The 18,263-nt window shown below is 33.6% G+C and overlaps 1 long non-coding RNA gene and 2 pseudogenes across 1 annotated transcript; 1 reads left to right on the top strand and 2 right to left on the bottom strand.

The window, feature by feature from the left end:
* The first annotated feature begins 4,508 nt into the window (after nt 1-4,508).
* On the top strand, nt 4,509-6,862 carry LOC147940992 (uncharacterized). The gene is made up of 2 exons (XR_015562757.1): nt 4,509-4,742; nt 5,556-6,862. It is a non-coding gene; the product is annotated as an uncharacterized LOC147940992 (long non-coding RNA).
* Nucleotides 6,863-14,449: 7,587 nt separating this feature from the next.
* LOC104700631 (cytochrome P450 710A3 pseudogene) lies at nt 14,450-15,744 on the bottom strand (annotated as a pseudogene).
* Nucleotides 15,589-15,975, bottom strand: LOC147940991 (cytochrome P450 710A3 pseudogene; annotated as a pseudogene).
* Nucleotides 15,976-18,263: the final 2,288 nt, after the last annotated feature.

The following is an 18,263-nucleotide window of genomic DNA, read 5'->3' as shown; positions in this document are numbered from 1 at the left end:
CTATTTCATCATTCAAATAAACATATTCTCAAATCCTATATAGTACATACCATACAAAGTGGAACATAATATATTGTAGCAAAATATAGTTACCTTTTGAAATTAATACAACTAGGATTTAACCCGTGGTACACCACGGGACAATTATTTAATTTTATTTGTAATAAATTTTTATTTTAGCGGTATTTAATTTAGTAAAAAAATTATATATTTTTAATTTTTAATATTTTTTATATTTAAGCGGTAATACAATTATTCATAAAGTATTATAATTTTATCAAGATAAAACACTAAACTTATGAATTATAATTGTTTGTATAATGTATAATTAATCAGAAAAATATTTTTTATTTATTTAAAATAATACTACAATTATTGTTTTGTTTGATATATAATTATTTAATTTAACTGATTGTTTATTTTTCAGTGTATACAGTTTAATGATTGGTTTTTTTTTTTTTTTTTTTTGGAACACATATATAGAAAAGAAATTTGCTATTAATAAGGAATTTAAGTAGAATTAGAAATTAGAATCCTCTAAGTGGCATATTCTCCAAATATTCGAACATAATATTAATACCTAAACAAAATCATTTACAATTTACAAATCAAATTTATTATATCATGAGTTCCTAATCTTCCCTTAAATATTACCATCATTCATTTTGATTGAGCTAAAAAAGTATTTTCCCTTAATCGTATATTTAACATTTACTTACTTTCTAAGATATTCTGAGATCACCTCAACAATAAATTCGACGCCTACCTTCTTTATAAATATCAATCTTTACTCAACAGTCTCATCAAGCAAATATATATTTTCACCTCATTACGATCTTTATTCGACTCTACCAAAATGCTTACTTTGTATTTCCATAGATATGTCAAACGGTACAACACATCATGACATAGTTTAAGTGAGGGTTCTTCAGTGAGAAAGGAAAAGCCGGTGGTCCCATGAGAATGGAAAACCATCGAAAGCTTTGGCTTCACTTATGCAAGTGGTCTATTCTAGCCAACCAATCTCAGTTTATTTTTCTAATGACATGAACGACTGTATGTGGCCTTTTTTTGTATGTTTTGGTCATCATGTCTCTTTATGTACCTGTAATTTAGAAATTAGAACTAATAGCAAAATGAGTTTTGGAAAAAAATAATGGAGAAGTGGTCATATATTGTTATTCTTATCTCTTTTTTTTCTAGCTCTAGCTTCTCTGTTATATCAGTCTTTTTTATTCTGTACATAACAAAAACTGAAAACATTGATAATTGGACATGTCAAACAAAGGCAAATGAAAAAAACGATTAGTATAAGATACATGAAATCCTGCCATCTACATTATTTAACAATATTTGAGAGTACATGCTTAAAATTCTTACGTAACCCTCAATTGCAAAGTACATGTATAATCTTGGAATTCTGACCTTTGAATCATTAATGGAGTCTTATTACCATACTAAAGAGATAACTATATATACTAGCTCAATCATTCTAAACTCTTCTACTAAACAAGTCTTTACCGCACCTCCATTGATTATACATGAGATGTCTTTCCTAATTTTTTAACATTAGACTAAAGATATTTATCAAGAGTGAGAAATAAAAATGTCTTTAAGAAAACATTTAAGACTCTGCTGAAGACTCTTAAATAATATGTCATATTTTTATGGGTTCTAATTTATTTAAATTAATATTTAAAAAAAAAATAATTAAAGACATTTTTGAAGGGATATATTACTTATTTCCCCATTGAAAAGAATTGCGGGTGGGTGGATATATTACTTATTTCCCCATTTTTGTTCAATAACATTCTTAATTATTATCTTGAAGCCTCTCAATTTAACCAAAATTTGCGGGTGGGTGGATCTGAGTGCTAAAATATTTCAATCCGAGAAAAAATATTTAGCAAGGTAGAGTTTTATAAGGGTAAGTTTGTTGAAATTTTTAGTATATTTTATGGAGTTTTAGTATATTTCGAAGAAATATATATATATATATATATATATATATATATAATAAATTAAAATTTAATAATAAAATCTTATAGTGCAAAATTTTCAATATAAAAAACAAATATGAAAACAAAAAAAATCACTAATATGGAGTAATAAAAATAACTACAAACAAAAACCAAAACTACCAATTCACTTTGTTATTAAATAATAAAAAAATTAAATTTAATAACGGTAAAATATGATAACAAGTCAAATCAAAAATAATACTATAACGCTTTGACTAACACTTAAAAGATTTAAAATATGACAAAAATAAAATATCTTCCAAATACAATAAAACAAAAAATTATCTTGTGGTATACCCCATGTTCAAATCTAAAAGCAAAATGTAATCTAATATAGGTACGGTGAACCATATATAAAATAATAAAAATAAAGAAATCAATTAATTTTGTAATTATTTTATCATAACATATGATATATAAATATACTCTGAATTATATTTATGTTTATTTCATAAGAGAGTTCGAGAATTTATGTTTTCGTCCCGTCCCGTCCTGTTTTCAATCATAAATACATATTTGTCCCATATCTAGAATGTCCCATATTGGTAATGAATTCTCTTATGCAATAGGAATTTGAGAACGGGTGGAAGTCATAATGGAACATGACAAAAGATATAGGGAATTATGTCCATCCCTAAATATTTGCAGTTGTCTCAAATGGGTTTTCATTGTTGATAGCGGTTATATATCCAGTTTGATAGTTCACAAATTTAACAGATTCTAACCAATCATTTATTTGATTTAGTTTGTTGTCCGTCCAACCGTTATGTTGTTTAAATTTTTAATACTGATGAAACCATTATTTTTTCAAATATTAATAAACCAAACCAAAAATCAAACTAAAATCTTAATTAGTATGAGTTTGACTATATATATAAAAATAAATTTGTTTATAAACATAACCCCGCACGTACGTGCGGGTCCAAACCTAGGTTCATACGTGCGGGTCATACTTTTTAAATTTTGTATTAAAGTGAATGACATGTATATTCGTGATCGATCTACTATATTATAACAAAAAAATAAAAAAAGTACATGTAGTTGGTGATCGACTTTAAATGATAGGGTTGCCTTGCCTACAAGATTCTTTAATAGCCAAGGGGTTCTGGTCCAGCCTACTAGGTATTTAGTGATGACAGATAAGAAAATGTATCCTCGTGATAAATGTTTTTTTGCAACGACAAGGATAAATAGCAACCACCACAAGGGTTGAGCATCAGTACCTACACTTACACATAGATTATCAATTCCAAAGTGAGAGGGAGAGAGAGAGAGAGAGACAACAGCCATGGCTACGAAGTTAGTTTCTACTTTCGCCATCTTTTTCATCCTCGTTCTTGTCATCTCTGGTAAACTAACAAACTCCGTACGCATATTTGTTTAACTGTATGATTCATATGATACATAGTGTATCTCGCAGTCATATATATGTGAATTTTCATTTGCTTAAATTAATGTTCAGAAACGCGTGGGACAGAAGCCCATGATGACGAGTGCCTAAAAGAATACGATGGCGAGGATGGTTTCGCCTTGTGCAGGCCTTTCCTATATACGTCGCCTTGTTATACAAGCTGCAAATTTGACAACGGTGCTAAAAGTGGTAGATGCATCCTGGGACCCGGAGAGTTCATACCTTTATGCTTCTGCGACTTCTGCGACGAAGAACGTACCGAACGGTTAATAAGACAAGGATAATAATTCAATAAATAATGTGACGAAGGATAAGTAAAATAAAATAAAGAAACCTAGGCCTTGCCTGGGTTGTTATTATTCTGATTGTTACGGATCTTTTTATATTTTATTTTCTATAAAACTAGAATCATATAAATCGTAATCTTCTAGTACTATAATTTTTCAGAAAATTGATCATTCATATACGACAAGAGAAACTCTAACGGTTAATAATAAACTCTAGTTGTGACGGTTATTTACGGCTAATCCAACGGTTAATAATAAACTCTAGTTGTGACATGAGAACAAACACAGTTTAATAGGTTCTCTTCCGTAAGATATCGGGTTCAACATCCATTACGAACCCGAGGCGATAGCAAGTCAGATACCATTAGGAATCGTCGGAATCGCTGGGATCGGAGCAGTGACTCGGTTGAGTAAATGAAATTCGTTTTAAAGTAATATACTACTGATAACGTATTATTAAGCTCACGAGAATATCTCAAAATATGTATATATTTTGTAGTTAAACTTATTGTTATAGAAACTACTCGTAGTCATTATTTTTTACTACATACTATATATATATATATACAATCGAGTTTTTTTGTCTGAGACAATAACAGAGTTCAAAAAAAAAAACAAAAAAAATCATAAATCGAATCTTTTTGTGGTTTTAAATGAAAGAAATAGAAATGTCGGCAACGAAAAAATACGGAAATAGAAATAATGAAGCTTTGAAAATGACTTTACATGCGAGTATAGCTGTCAAAATGGACAGGTATGAATTGGACATGGACTGACCATAATTGAAACGGGCATAAATGGTTTATGTCCAACAATGTCCACGGACAAAACAGGTTGGACAATCTAGACATTGATCAGATAATTCTAGGTTAAAATCGATTTGGGAAAATTCTTAAAACTCATATTTCACTTTTTTAAAACTTGTTCGGCGATATTCTCTGATGATTTTTCCGGCAATACCATATGATTTCCTTCAATCTCCGGCGCTACCATCTGATTTCCTTCAATCTCCGTTGATTTCAGGTAAGAAACCCATATGCTTCTCTGCTTCTTTTTCAATTTGAGAGACCCATCTGCTTCTATGCTTCTTTTTCGATTTTGAGGAGAGACCCATTTGAGATTTATGTTTCTTCTTTCCTTCTCTTCTTCTCTTTCGATTTTTAGAGAGACCCATTTGAGATTAATGTTGCTTAGTGTTGAGTGTTGAGTGTTGAGTTATCTTACTTTGAAGAAGTAATTTGGCGAGTTTCTAGTTTTTTGTTAGTATTGTGTTAGCTTAAGTTGAGAACTAGTTTTGTTGCTTATGAGGAGCTCAATCACGAAACTTATAGTAATCTCTGAACTAGTCAATGTCTGATCTTTGTTTTTTTTTTTTTGTTAATATCCTCGTTCTTTATAGCTTCCATTATAACTTTTTGAACTCCGGAATTTGTCAGTCTATAGGTATCTTGATGAGTGGATTTGTAAGTATTGTGTTAGCTTAAGTTGATTAACGTCCCCTGTCTTGTTAGTAAGTATATGAGTAGCTCAATATCGAAGCTTTTACATTGTTATCTTAGACAAATGTTGTTGAGTATTGAGTTCTTTTACAAGCTAAAACTATGAGTCGTATCTTAGACAAATTTTGTTGAGTATTGAGTTCTTTTACAAGCTAAAACTATGAATCGTATCTTAGAAAAATTTTGTTGAGTGTTGAGTTCTTTTACAAGCTAAAACTATGAGTCGTATCTTAGAAAAATTTTGTTGAGTGTTGAGTTCTTTTACAAGCTAAAACTATGAGTCGTATCTTAGATAAAGTTGTAACAAAGTTTGATTCTTTGATTTTGGTTATTTAAGATGGGTGATACTCTAAACCTTGAAGATGATTATATGAGTGGAGATGAGATGCTAATGTTAGAGCAGGATATGAATCCAGATGAAGAAGAACGTGTAGAAGAGCAATCTGCAGATTCACTAGCGAGTACGACTAAGAACAAGACAGAGAACAAGACTAGAGGTAAACGTAAAAGGTCAAGGTGTTGAAAAAGTTTTGAGATTGTTGGAGATAAATTAGATGATGGTAGGAGTAATGTTAGATGCACCCATTGTGAGAATACTTATTTCATTGATCTTCGTAAAAGTGGCACCAATACTCTCTTGCGTCATATGCAATCATGCTCAAAGACTCCAGGAAGCACTCCTTCATGTCGAAATAGAAAGTTAGATATGCTGGTTTTTAGGGAGATGATAGGATTGGCAATCATTGAACATGATTTGCCTTACTCTTTCGTTAAGTACAGAAGAATTAGGGAGACTTTTCAGTATGCAAGAAATATTGCGGCTGCTGATTGCTTAAAGATCTACGAGAAAGAGAAACTGAAACTTAGAAAGATGTTGGATGAAGTTCCGGGTAGGTTTTGTTTAACAACATATTTTGTGGAAGGCAATCACAATAGAGGGATACATGTGTTTGACTGCACACTATATCGATAGTGGATGGAATTTGAAGACAAAAATCCTGTCGTTCTGTGCATTTCCTCCTCCACATACGGATGCTGGAATAGCTACAAAGGTGTTGGCGTTGCTGAAAAATTGGGGAATAGAAAAGAGAGTGTTCACAATTACTGTTGATAATGCTTCCTCAAATGAAAACATGCAAGGAATTCTTTTATGTGAGATGTGATGCATGTGAGATGTGAAAAAATTGGTGCGTAGTGGAGAGTTCTTTTATGTGAGATGTGATGCACACCTCTTGAATCTGATTATGCAAAACGGATTAGATGTGATTGATGGTGCTCTAGAGAAAATCAGAGATAGTGTTAAGTTTTTGAGGGTGAGTGAGACTAGAGAACGATCCTTTCAAACCTGTGTGGAAACAATGGAAATTTAAGGTAAGGGTGGACTACTTTTAAATGTATCAACTAGGTGGAACTCAACTCACCTTGCAGGCTGCGAGGCAATCCAGAAATCTTAGTTTGACAAATCTCGGAATAAATTCTTTTTTTTCTTCTTTTTCTTTGATTGGTAACATAATGATGTTTTACAATGCGGGAAGATTATGATTATCAATCAAGAAAATTTGAATAATCGTATTAGAAAACGCAAAAAATCAGAAATTATGTATTCGCCTGAAAATACAAAGACAAATTCATTATACAAATAAATGGGTATATAGTGGCTTATGTACATAATAAATATTATTGTTTTAGCCATACAAAATATTAGCAATTATCAAAGTAAAAAAAAATATTGTGTTCACTGTAACTTTTACCATTTTTGAATAATATCTAAAACTTTCATTTTTAACAACAGTTTTAATTATTATTTTTTGTTTCCTATATTTCTATTATCAATTACTAGGACTGAGACTCCTTTGATGTCCTAAGGAAAATATTTTAAAAATCAAAAATAAGAAGAATTTAAAATTAAATTTGAATTTAGAATGATATTAAAAAAATATTTGAAAGTAATAAAAATATTGAAAGTATAAGCTACAAATAAAACTAAAATTATCTTAAAAATAATAACAAATAGAGCTTAAACTACATAAATATTAAACATATATAACTGTTTGTAAAACAACATAACTATCAAAATGAAAACTTACGATAAAAGAAAATATTATGACAGAAGACGACTCTGTGTCAAAAAGTATCAAATAAAAAGTCATAATAAATCTAGATAATGCTGTAAAAAAAATATATGATGAAGAGACGTGATCCTAAATGAAATATCGGACGAAGAGTTACAATAACTAGATGCAAATTTATAATAAAATAATTATAAAAATAAAATTTATTTAATTTTGATTGAAAATGTATCAACAAAAAATTATAATAAAATACACAACTTCTAAAAATAAAAGATCAAATAGCTAAACATTAATATATAATACAAAAAATATGTAAATAGACGCAACCATGTTATTTAAAGTTGGTTAAATTTCTATATTACTATATTATTTCAAAAAAAATTAGATAGATTATAGAATTTTTTTTCCTTTGTGTGCATGCAATTCGTTAAATCAAACTAGAAAGATACACAATGGATGAGCACATTCGGAAAGACCCGAATTGCAAACTTGAAGATTAAAGCAATTTGAACAAACACAAGGCAAAGATAGAGATACAAGCATGACTAACATTAGATATTGGATATTGAATTCAAATTATTTAGACTCAGCATTGAACAAAAATTTGTGTCAAAGAAAATTGAATTAGTAGTTGTCAAATAAGAGATAAATATATATAGACTTCAAAATTTACATAGACACAATCGTTTGTAAAAGATACAACACTTGTAACAAAAGTTGTGATGAAAAAATGCTAAAAATATATAGTAAAAAGACACAGCTTTACAATCAACAGACGCAACTTTGTAAAAAAACGCAATCATAAGATTTTTTTTTTTCAGAAAAAAATTAAAAATTAAATTTATTTTACAAAAATATAAGATAAAAAGACGCAACTGTTATTGGCATTAATTGAGATTGTTTTCTTTGTATATCACTAAAAGAAAACACTCTGTTTGCGACTCTCATAATTGTCGCAAAATAGTCGCAAGTACCTACTTTGCGACTAAGCAACGACGATTTAAGATGGTCGCTAAAAATGGGCCGAAAAAATTATGTGTCTTAAAATGGTCACTAATTAACAATTGCTTTATAAAACTTAAATGTAGTTGTAAATAAGAAAATCTGTACAGACTGTTGATATTCAGAAAAGTCAGTCGTAAATGTAGTTATAAGTCAGTCGCAAGTTAGTGTTTAAAATGTGTGACTAATTTATGACTCCTTATACGTCATTGCAAAGTAGTCCTCGTCTATTAGTAGCCAGTATGCCAGAAATTTGATAGTTATTAGAAATCGATTTGATCACAACTTGGTGACATTTTAGCATATAATAAATCTGTTTTATTTACCAAATTTGGAATGCTATTAACCAAAATAAATTTAAATTTAAAACCAAATCATTAAGAAATAAGATCATCCTAATCATTCATTAACCAAACAATCATCCTAAACAAAAGGTAATTAAAAGCAAAACAAGATATAACATCAAACAAGCATATCATGTTTAATAGTTTGAATACGTGTAGAGAGGGGATGTGGTGGCTGGTGTTGTGCCTAACGTGGTGGGAGGTGAGTACCTGACGCGGTGGCTGGTGGTATGGTGGTTTCAGGTGTGGTGCCTGATGTGGTTGCTGGTACAGTTGATGTATGTAAGGAAGCCATAAAAGTTGCAAATTCTGGATATTTATCTTTCATGCATGTAGCAAAATTGTTCTTGAAGCTCCACAATTGTTGATGGAGAAGAGATTGCATAACTTTCTTTCCTTTTCCCTTTTATAAGTGTCTCAACAAGAGATCAAGGCCAATAAGGTTTTCCTTGTTATATGTTTGAGTACACTAAACAAAGAGAAACAAAAACCTTTCGTTAGTCAAGGCTAGAAACAACAAATATTAAAGGTTAATCATGCGTATTAAGAAACCAAAATGCTCAGCAAATAAAGATAACCATACGCTCATCAAAATAAAGAAACTAAGGAGTTACCTTAAGAAATATGTCATTCTTTTACAATATGTTACAATATTGATTACAATATGTTACAATATTGATTACAATATGTTCAATCTCGGATAATGGAACTGCCAATCAACCTCAATGGCTTCACGTTTAGTGAGGCTTGCCAGGCAGTAATTAGGCTAGCAGATACACTTGCACTTTACGCAAGAAAATCAAAACTAAAGATGGCGGCAGGGGAAGAGCCAACATGGCTCATCGATTTTTGGATGCATTCGATCAATGATACTATGCTCTTCATTGTGAAATGACCGCACTCATACTCCAAATCTTTGCACGTGATCTACGGGAAACGATCTTGCTGAAGCCCCATAATTCCAACGAGACAATCGGTGTCAACCGCTTCTTACAAAAAAATTCTCAAATACATGTTTGATCCAACTAACTCATACTCTATAGCTATACCAATCACAGCGTGATCCACCTGAACAAGCAGCTTAATTCCATCTCCTGAAACAAGCTTCACTTAAACTTGTATCTCAAACATCACCTCATCTAGTTATTGAGTCGCACAACCAACCATCCCTATGGACCAACTAACAAGAGAGATGGGCTGGAATACTTTATTTTGCCCAGCCACGAAAACACTTCTTCGATGAACCTAAGGATTCACCGTCTTAGCTTTAACCTTGCATTCTTGAACTTTAACTTGGTTATCAACCACCATAAGCTAATTCCATAAGCCATAAAAGCTCTTACAAGGTTTCAGCTCAAACCGAGCTTGTTGGCTCAACCAACAACACAACTTGACACAATTCAATCCATACGAAACCTCCATATAAACTTTGGAATAATTCACAAACTAATCGTTCAACTCGCAGTTCCATCGTTGGATATGAAGCTTGTACTACCACGATCAACATGAAAACGAGGATCATTGTAGTGACCCATACTAAGGGTAAACACCCAAAAATAAAATTCATTGGGCAAAAGGAGTTGAGAAGACAAATGAGGCCAAATAAAGAAGAACTGTCAAGACAGAAGTGAGAAAAAATCGAGAAAACAACATCGATGGTCGAGAGTCTAACGTTGGTACCGTCCATCCAACATGCCCGCTAATGCTAGTGGTACCGACCAACAAATGTGCCAGCCAACGTCGACCCATTCGATGATCCAACCATTCACCACACCGTTTACCATTGACCCTTCGGTTAGACACGTGACCTGGAATTTTTGGTGACCAAGAACTAGCGCGTGAAGTCGAAATTCATCCCCCTTTTCTCGCCAATGAACCAAGAGATTCATCCCCCTTTGTTGAAAAAGAGAGATGCACCTTGACATGTGTCCCAGACAAGTGTGAATGGAATAAAAACAAGATGACAAGTGTTAGCGCAAAAGACTTGATTCCCCACTTGTTTCCACCATGCAATTCACTCAACAAGTGTCCAGCCACTTGTTCTCGACCAAAGACATAATCTCGCCTATAAATAGCAACCCTTAGTGCCATTTTGTGAGTTTTCCATCCTTAGTCGAAAAGAGAGAGAGAGAGAGTTTTTGAATTATATTTTTTCCCTTTCGTGAGAAATTTTAGTGCTAGCCAAGTCGCAGTTCGCATCATTAGTCGTGTGCTTCTGTAGGACATGTTCGCGTCATGTCTTTGCCATTAATTAGCGCTAGAAGTCCGAGTAGGTTCGTTTATCTTTCCGACCAAGCCCAGGTAAGTCTTGAAGCATGTGATATGGTACATGATAGGAATGGGTTTTTGTTGATAAATGCTAAGGATTTGCGTGATAGATCTAGGCATTATCATTGGGTTATTATTGTTCTGTTTCTTAGCAATCTAGGTTAAGCTCTAGGTAGTTAAGTTTTGTTTCATTCCTTTTGTTTCTTTCATTGTTTGTGATTATTGCTTGTTTTCGTGTTTGTGTGCTTTTGTGTTTAGTGCTTAGTTTCTAGATTGCATTATAGTTACTTAAGTTTGCATGTTGCATTTTCATGTTGGTTTATTGGTTGCATGTTGCTTGTGTGCATTACATGTTATTCTTGTTTGCACATTGCTTGTGTGCATTGCATTTTGTTGTGTGTTTGCGTGTTGTGATTGTGTATTTAGGTGAAGACTTCCCCAAGACCGTAATCTGAGTGGCTTACAAAGACTCGAAATGACGGGATTGCAGCCTATGGTCGAGTACTACGCGGTGGTGTAGTCGAGTGTGCCTGTGGAGAGAGACTCGCATGTGATGTTCTATGCTCATGTGCTTTTGTGGTTGCGAGTATAGGTGTTCACGGGTGTGGGGAAGTAGTGGTGTGAAGGGCCGTAGGAGTGTTATGAAGAGTCATTAGCTCCCGCTTGAGTGTACTTGGTGAAAGTATACTTGTGTTGCATGTTGTTTGTTTTGCTTGCATGTTGTTTTTTTCTTTCTTGCATGGTGTGTGTTGCTTGTTGGGGTTGGATTTTGGAGTTTTGGTTTCTTATTACGTTTCCGAACTTACTGAGTGATTAGCACTCAAGACTTCATAAATTGTTTTGCAGGCAACCTTAGACAGAAAAGCCTTAGAGGGAGCACATGACGTTAGGCAAGCCGGTGTAGTGTTGCATTGCCTTTGTAAGATATTTTTGTAAAATAAGCTATCGTGTTTTGGCTCTAGGCTTGATACGATAAACATTATGTATGTTTTGGAGACCTGTATTGTGAATAAAATAAAGTATGAAAGTTGTTTCCATTAAATCTTTTGTGGTTTTGAATGGTATTCGTCTTGTCCGGGCCAACACAGTGTTGCAGGCGATGAGGGTTGCAAAGCCTAAGCTGTCTCAAAGCGGGGAAAGTGTGCTAAGGAGGACTGGTTGGGAAGCGGAGACTTCTATCCCTTGACTGGACTACCTCGGCACAGTTTCTATCGTAGCGTCTCGTAGCTGTCCATTGGCTTCTCCGGCTATAGGATGGTTTGGGGGCATTACAACGGTGGTATCAAATATGGATCTCCCCCTTTATCTTTCTCTTATGCCCAAAGCACAAGATCTCTTCCTCTAGCATCTTTAACGAATATCGAGAGAAGCTCCTCCTCAAGCCCACTGCTTGATCTCCTCTTCTCCCTTACGCCAAGACCCCCTTCCCTTTTCCCGTTTATCCCCTTTCTCCTCCCTTCAAAGAGAGAACCCACTGCTCTTTTCTGTTCTTCTATGACATGAGACAACTGGGACAGGAACCCATAAACCGAAGAGGGTGTTCTCTTTTTATTGGGAAAGTTTAGATTTTTCTAAAACCGCTAAATCACATAAAACCAGAGATCGAATCAAATCAACGCTCTTGTTGTCGCTCACACACACTGTTTCCAGATTACGGGCATTACAAATTATATCATATGTAATCAGCTTTTAAAAATAGTTTACAATATTATTTATATATAAACTTATAAGAATTTTAAAATATCACAGGACGGGATCACTTGATGATCAAGAGATTCAAAGCATACCTCTAGGAAGGTGAAACAATAAAGGTGAATATCGAACACGATGGCGGTTAGTTCTCTCGAGTGGGATGGATTCAAGGGGAGATGATGGATAGGGGTTGATTGACTTGCTCAATCATTGACAACCAAGAATGTTTGAATCACTCAAACAAACTTTAATCAGCTGGTTTCTAAAGCATTAAATGAATATACACTTAAAAATTAAAGAACAAGACAATACAAAAACTCATAACTTTGTAAAAAAAACAATACTTTCTATTAACTTTCAATATTCAAGGGTCCCTTACAATAAAATGACATATCATCTTACATAGACTTGTGTATAATATTCTACAAGTCTAAAAAAAAAGAAAAAGATCTGCGAAATTAATCAATAACTAGTGGTTGGCTTTTAAATGTGAAATCTGATTCTTGAATCCTTAGAGCTTGGGTGCGAATCCATGACTCTTTGGAGTAGGCCAGCACTTTTGACCCGATCCGAAGCCGCCGAACCGATCCAACTCGAATTTTTTGGGTTTCGATTCAATCAAAATTAGAGTTTGGTTTAATTCGGAAAGATTGAAAATTTGGTTCGGTATCCGACCCGAACCGACTATATTACCCATTTTTTAGTAAAAACAAAAAATATACCGAAGTATACCGTAATTAAACCGGTTTTAATTGGATTTTAACCAATTTCAATCGTTTTTATTTAAACCTGATAAACCCAAGACCAATTCCCACTCAAACAGACCCGAAACACGACCCGAGCCGAACCGATTTTTTGTTCGGTTATGCTTGGTGGAGTTTTTGAAAACCTAAATACCTGATAACTGAGAAAATCGACATGCACGAACTGTATACCCGAACTCGCAGGCATACTTTGGAGTGTGTAGAATATAGAATGCGTCAAGATGTGCATTTCCTTAAAACATAAGTACATTTGCTAATATAATATTTTCTGTATTTGTAAGATTTACATAATAAATTCTTAGCATTGTAATAAATACCACAACTTAAAAGAAATACCATTGTAATAAAACATAATAAGTACAACATCTTCAATCTCCCTGACTGTGTTTGAAATCTCAAGCACTTCATGTTGCATCATGTATTAGATTCAAAAGATCAAACATCTTTATTATATAGTATACTCTTTCAATATGGATAACAATATAATTAACGAGTTATCAATAATTTTGTGTTAAATTAGAGCAATACTTGGGGGTGAACCTCTTTATTCACCCCCTTATAACATAAAGAAATAAAATTTGTATATATTAATATAAAATTAGAAACTTAAACCGCTTTTTTATAAACCCAAACCAATATATAATTTCCTTCTAATTGTAAATAATTGTAAAATCTAAACCCTAACGATCTCATTTGTAAACCCAAACCGATATATAATTTTGTTCTAATTGTAAAATATAAACCCTAACAATCTCATTTGTAAATCCAAACCGACATATAATTTTGTTCTAATTGTAAAATCTAAACCCTAATATTCATGTTGATATTCAAGTTAACTAATATTCACTCTTTCGCTTATTTTGTCTTCGTAAAAATCAAAACAACCTTGCACTGTGCAATTAACAAATGTTGATTGGATAATAAAAATGTTAATACTCCTTCAAAAGCTCTAGCAATCAAGGTCTGAATGGTGAATTTTTTTCATTTATTAGTTAAAGACGCAAAATACAAATAAATACATATGACACAAGTTAAATAACATCATTGGGGGAGAAGAGAAAAACAACAACACAAGCATGGTGAAGACATGGCAAAACAATGAAATCTCCACTCAAATTCAATAGCACTTAGTGCACATAATGAAAAGTGATAAAATATACAATTAAGATGACTTTTACCAAATCAATTCAAGGAGAGGCACCGGCGCGGCTAGACAAGAACACCATGCAACCGTCCTTGGGTGACATCGTTGGGCAATGCACAATATCATCACAGCCATCTGACCGGACCCTCTTGAATTCAAACACTGACGTGAACATGGCAATGAAAAGCACGAGGTGGGTCAGCCCGTAACGTTGGCCCACGCACTGGTGTGAACCTGAACCAAAAATTAGGAAATTGCTTTTGAACACTTGATCCTCTTGTCTTGTCTCGCTAAACCGGTCAGGGTCGAACCGGTCTGGTTCAGAAAAACCTTGAAACGAGGCGTCGAAAACCGAAGGAAAAACAATTGTACCTTTAGGGATTGTGTACGATTTCGTGAGAGGGAAGTCACTAAGAGCAACGTGTGGAACCATACTTGCTGGTGGTCGGTATCTAAGGACCTCACAGGCCACAGACCGCGTATATTTCATCTCTGCGAGATGATCGTCTGTGATCAAGGCGTCGGACTCAGGCGACCAAAGCCTTGCGACTTCCTCCCTGACTCTTTTTAAAACTTCTGGCTCCGACTCAAGAAGCACCACTGCCCAGAGAAGTGATGATGTGGAGGTGTCCTGTGCGGAAAACAAAAATTCAACGAGCATACAACTGATCTCTTCATCTTTAGAGTGAGGCGGTGTTGGATTCTCAATGAATGAACGCGTCCAGAAATCTATTAGACATGTTGGATTCTCTCCTGCGGCCATCTTTGATTTTGATTTTCCCACGCAAATAGCAAGCGTTTTCGTTAGCCTCGATATCGCCCGACGAGCCTCGCCGAACGTGAAGCCAGGGAGGTCGATCGGGAGCGCCATTGTTCCTTGATTGAAGAGATTGTAATCAGTATGAATCATATTCTTTACCTCCTCATCGAGGTATGGTCCGACGAAAATTGTCTGTGAAGTCTCTAAATTAAGTTCACGGATGAGTTGTCGCATAAATGACGGAGGATAACTTTTTGCTCGAGGGAAGAGTAGACTGAGAGTGGCTTACGGGTGAAGTTAGGAGCGACCAGACGACGAACGGATTTATGATCCGAACATAAAGATAAGGCTGTGATCACCGAAGAGTTTCTTGCCGAATGGATGTCCAACAAGTTGGAACGCGTCCGGACGAATGTTGGCGAAGATTTGATTAGAAAGCTCTGCGTCTTTAGTGTATATGATGAACTTTCCAATGAGGTAGTTGGCGGAGAGGCCAACAGAAGTGTTTGCCATTTCGGAGTGCTTGTTCCAGATGGAAGTCGGGTCACGGAGGAGTGCAGTGACGTTTCCAATGATGGGAGTGACGAAGAGAGGGCCAGGGAGGTTACGTTTCTTGACAAGGTAAGAGAGTTGCTCGAGCAGAAGGTATAGAAGCAATACTGAGACTATGTACGGTGCAAGAGAAGCAAATAGGGGAACTGAGGAAATCATTATTCTTTGGTTTGTAATAAAAAAGTATCTTATTGGTTTGGATTTGAGTTTTGTTCTTTTGTGTATATATGGTAAACAAGAAGAAGAGGATTTTGCTTTTTGTCGTTCTTTGTTTGGTAGGTTCTCCGAATATTTATAAGAGATTTTGGGTGGTAGCTGTTCGCAAATTTATTAAGATAAGAAGAAATCAAAAGGTCTTTTCTGTTTCTCCTCTGTTTTTTTACTTCTTCATGTCATTGTCTAGAGAGAGAGAGAGAGAGAGAGAGAGAGAGAAAGAGATTTAACTGATCGTGATTTGTGAGTTTTCTTGACAATATTTTGATGTTGTCGTTACGGCTTTACCAATGACTTTGGTTTGAACTACGTACCAAATGACCTTTTCGTTTGACAGTTTCTTTTACCTTAAAAGGCATAGTTTGGCTGCCAATATATAATACCTATTAGTATTAATCTGATTTCTTCCTAAACTCATAAATAATTGTGTTTCGTTGTAAGTTTTATTTTTTGGAAAGTTCAGGCGAACTCACATATTTGGAAAATTTTCATTTTGAACTGATTGATGGGACGTCCGACACAAAGAAAATGATCCATATATAATATACCTATCAATTTGATTTGCTCTAAATCATCAAAAGTCTAAATTCACTAATTTTATATGATGGTTAAGGCTTGCTTGGTACTTGGTATGTTAGATGTATAAATAGCGGAATAACAAAATTACTCATGCAAGTAATTGTTAGCAGGAAAACTGAATTGGATAAAATTTTTGTAAAATAATTATAAAACCTTGAATAGTTTTAGTTTGATGTTAATAATTTACAAGAATGTAGATTAGCTTAATAATCTCTTAAACTTTTAAAAGAAATAGAGGAAAATATACGAGCCTAGACCCGATTCCATTTTCAGGTTAAATAGAAAAAACGAATTATAGCCCATACGACTCTTCTTTTTTGGGCAAACGGATATTTCATTTAAGATACTAGGGTTCAATACACAAAGACATTAGAGCGTCTTTTGCCAGTATGTCTGCTTGGCGATTTCAATCTCTCGAAATGAAAGAAAAGAAGTGGCTCTTAAGAGCCTATTTGCTGGCATTTGTCAGTTGTCACTTGGGTAGTGTTTCATATCTCAAGCTTTACTCTTTTGACTATAAGGCGATATGTGTTGGCTAATTTATGGAAACTAGGAGAACATCTAGACCAAACAAGATATGTACCACAAGAACTTTGGTACACCTTACCACATAAGAACCTGCAGAATCACTACTTACCATATAAACCAAAAGAGATCAACTTGCAAGTAAGGCACCCTTGAATATTGAAAGTTAATAGAAAGTATTGTTTCTTTACAAAGTTTTGAGTTTTTGTATTGTCTTGTTTTTTCGTTTTTTTTTTGTATTCACTTAATGCTTTAGAACCAGCTGGTTAAGTTTGTTTGAGTGGTTCAAACATTCTTGTTCGTTACTCATTGAGCGAGTCAGTCACCCCCTATCCATCATTTCCATTTGAATCGATCTCACTTGAGAGAAGTGACCGCCATCGTGTTTGATCTCCACCTTCTCGTTCTTTCACCTTCTGCGAGGTAAGTTTGGAATCTCTTGATCATCAAGTCATCTAAAGTTTGGAGTGCTTCCAATATTGCATCACTCATGCTTCGAAATTGGATTCATTTTGATCTTATTAATAATATAGCTTTGGATCATTTCTTTAATTTTAAGACGATATGAGAAGTTGAACACACCTTTTTCTTTACTAATTGAGTAATGTATGTTAGTATTTATCAAAAACTCAAATCAGCATTTAAAAAAAATATCGATCCAAACCCATCTGTGATACTTAAATTATAAAATTTTTATAAGTTTATATATTAACAATGTATTAAATTTTATTAAATTTAAATATATATATTTTTTAAAAAAAAAAATTTGATTATATATGATATAATTAAACGGTTCAACTAAAGAATATAATTAATCTGGATATGGACTTTAAAATTTGGATGCTTATTAAGTTAAGTTTCATGCTTATTTTGATTTCAATTCATTTTGGTTTAATTTATTTAGCTGATGTGAGACGTTAAACATATTAAATTGTTTTTCACTAATTGAGTAATACATGTTCGTTTTTAAAAAAAATCATAAAGTATTCAAAAAAATAAACTTTTTATTAAGTTTATGTACTATATGATGTCTCAAATCATTTTTTAAAAAATAAACAAAGATAATAGGAAAAACAAAGACGTTAAACACCCGATCCCCTCTGATGGCCGAAGCAATAGCAACTCTCACA

This window comes from Camelina sativa, chromosome 7 (assembly GCF_030686135.1).
Source record: "Camelina sativa cultivar CO46 ecotype springtype chromosome 7, ASM3068613v1".
Taxonomy (NCBI): Eukaryota; Viridiplantae; Streptophyta; class Magnoliopsida; order Brassicales; family Brassicaceae; genus Camelina; species Camelina sativa.
Note: the sequence above shows the minus strand (reverse complement) of the source record. Positions and strands in the feature narration are given on the sequence as shown.